Below are 3,417 nucleotides of genomic sequence, written 5' to 3'. Positions count from 1 at the left end.
TTTGACCAGGAGTAACAGGAGAGCATAACAGCAAAGAGGTAGCAAATGGAAATTTTAAAACTGATCAGAAAATTATTTTCTTTCCGTCATGACAAATATTTTTCCGATCCATTTTAAGTTTGTCAATCTCATTTTTATTTCCTTCCAGAAATATTGTTAAAAAGGCCACCATCATGAATTTTTCAATATTAAAGGGAACTAGGAAGGATTTTCCGACAACATGAGGGTGAGGGGGTGGGTGGTTCTGCCAGCAGCATTCCCATGGAAAACCGGCGATAGCTCGGTCATTCCTGGTCCGACCCTGGCGTCCGGCATATCGTTGGATGCGTCTTGAAGCCGCGCATCTTTTTGACCAGCACATCAACCCGATCCCTTCACCCCCCACCCAGCTATTGCGGAAAACAGCCGCATTCCCATGGAAAACCGGCGGTAACTCAGTCATTCTTGATCCGATCTTGGCGTCCGGCATACCGTTGGATGCGTCTTGAAGCCGCGCATCTTTTTGCCAAACACCTCAACCCGATCCCACCACTCCCCGCCTAGCTATTGCGGAAAACAACAGCATTCCCATGGAAAACCGGCGATAGCTCGGTCATTCCTGGTCCGATCTTGGCGTCCGGCATACCGTTGGATGCGTCTTGAAGCCGCGCATCTTTTAGACGAACACCTCAACCCGATCCCTTCACCCCCCACCCAGCTATTGCGGAAAACAGCAGCATTCCCATGGAAAACCGGCGGTAACTCAGTCATTCTTGATCCGATCTTGGCGTCCGGCATACCGTTGGATGCGTCTTAAAGCCGAGCATCTTTTTGATGAACATCTCACTTCGATACCTCTACCCCCGCCGAGTTATTGCGGAGTTCCCTTTTTGTGGAATAACTGGGCGAAGGTTAATCAACCAACGCTAAAATGTTTAACCAAACCTTATTTTCATAGCCTTTACTCTCACAATAAATACAATCAATACAATCAATAAAGAAAGTAGGAATAATTTGGACTCAAAATTGAATTCATGTAACAAAAGAACATGCCTGTGCAGGAGGTAAAATTATGGCGATAAAACATCGAATTTTGCTAATCTGGGTGTTTTGCGCATTGCATAATCCACGGCGCACATAAAAGCTGAACGAATTATAGCAAACTAAGGCTTTCGTTAATTTTAAAGCAAATTGCATATTAGTAGGCGGAGAAAGGGTTCAAAAGCTCGTGAAATATTTCAAATTTGAAATTGGAAAATTGAAGCACGCTGATAGCTACCTCTTCAAATGCATGCTCTCCTGTTACTACCAATCACTCCTGGTTGGATTTTTGTGCCAAAACGGATCGGATTTCGATGTGGCAAAATTCGACCAAGAGTAACAGGAGAGCATACCAGGCGAGGAGGTAGCAAATGGAAATTTAAAATTGGAATTCAGAAAATTATTTTCTTTCCGTCATGACAAATATTTTCACGATCCATTTGAAGTGTGTTTTTGAATTTAATTTTATTTACGCTAATTTTTCATTATTTCTTCAAATATGTTATAGGAAGATCTCAACAACGTGTTTTTAAAACAAAAGTCGGGTTTCTTGTGACAATGTTTGTAATTATTCGATCCTTTTTTTTACGCGAATACATGTTTTTGGAGAAAAAAAAACAAAAGCTAGAAGAGACTATTGAGAAGAGAACATTCTGAAAACTAGATGACTATTGGCGAATTTAGCATTTCGAGGCCCTAAGTGGAATGAAGATTTTCTTTCTTTATTTTATTGAATCATTGAATAAAATATCATTGAATAAAATAAAAATGATGAATACTTAGCTCTGGTTAATCACTCGCACTGTCGTTGATTGCTTTACTGATTTATGTGTATATGTTTTGTGATTTTTTAAACATTTATAACTTTATTTTTACTTTAGTACAAGTGTTATTTGATGCCGTCTTCTCATACCTTTTTATGCTGAGTTTTTACATATTTCTCAACGCATTTCCTCCTTTTTTTTGCTCACTCCGGTAATCTTTATTCTATAAAAAAAGAATTATACCGTAAAAGTGTTATTACCTGTTGCTGAAAGCATTGTTTTATTGCTCCATTCTTTCTTCCAAGCTGCCAACTCGAAGCTCATATGCGGAAAAGTGTTACAAAATGAAAATAACGGCTCCCACATGAGCTTTGTCTCATTTTCGCTAATTAACTAGGACAATCGCTTTATAAAACTAATTACACCGAGCGAGCGAACGAACGAACAAGGAACAACGCCTCACCACACCACTCATTATACGCTGTTTTTACTTGTTCCTCCTTTTCCTACTTAATAGCCGCCCTGTTGCATGCGATGCGCTTGCACCACCGGCATCCCATGTTGCAGTGAGTGTTGTTATTGCAGGCCAAAGGAAAGTAATTAAAATGCTTCGGAAATCCAATGACGCTGTCGATGAGAACATCAACCAGAAAGGTAGAGTGCGGCGGTTGGACTTATGGTACCGTTCCTGGCTATAAATTCGCTCCCCAGGGGATAATGTATGAGTGTGTGGACCGGAGGGGAGGTTAGTTTTCTTTCTAGCACAGTGATTACAGACTAAACATGGGTTTACGGTACAAAGTCATAAAAGTGTAAAATTGAGTTCAAAGTAGGTTTGTGGCGATTGTGCTGGCAGCTTAGGATTGGCCATTACGCAAGCAACTAATTCCAGTGCTAGCGCATATTAGCGGATTGATGCATGATTGACAGTGACAAGCGATTCGGAATGGGGGGGAAAAAAGCTTATTACTCACGCATTTTCCATTCTCCCTTATCATTGTTTGATTTAATGCTAATTTTTACTCAACACTCTGCGAAACGTCTTTCCCTAACGATGACAGACGTCAAAACACATAAAAACGCACGCTTGAAAATAGCAAAAACAGTCTTCGGCCAACGAAACCAGACAGGCGGCCCGCGAGAGCGAACAGCAACCGCTTCACACTGCCGTGCAGAGATAAGACGGGGAACAACAGTTGTTTATTTGGGTGCGAAAACTGCTCGTGGAAATGCGGAAATTCCAATGGAACATTTTCTTCTCACTCTGTCTGTCGGTCGTTCCCTCCTGCGTGCGCGCCCTCCTCACCTTCTTCTGTCACATTCCACAATGAAATTCCAGCTCGAGAAGGAACGCATTTTTCGATGGAAGTGGAGGCAAGGTTTTCTTCGCTTCTTCACTCCCAATTCGTTTCGGGATCGGGCTGGATTTAAAAATTTAAAAGCAAAAAAAAAAAAGCAAGTTAAGTTGTACAAGGAAACATGCGTTCGTTTCTCGCTGGCGCACACACTTCTGAAAAAAAAAATCGCCAATCGAGTGACTAAAAATAAACAGAAAGAATATCGGGATGGATCCAGCCACGCCAGTTAGCCACTATCATCATCGCACTTTATAATTCTCGATTTCGGAAGGAAG

This window comes from Anopheles maculipalpis, chromosome 3RL, assembly GCF_943734695.1.
Source record: "Anopheles maculipalpis chromosome 3RL, idAnoMacuDA_375_x, whole genome shotgun sequence".
In the NCBI taxonomy this organism is placed as follows: Eukaryota; Metazoa; Arthropoda; class Insecta; order Diptera; family Culicidae; genus Anopheles; species Anopheles maculipalpis.
This window is presented reverse-complemented; position numbering follows the sequence as displayed.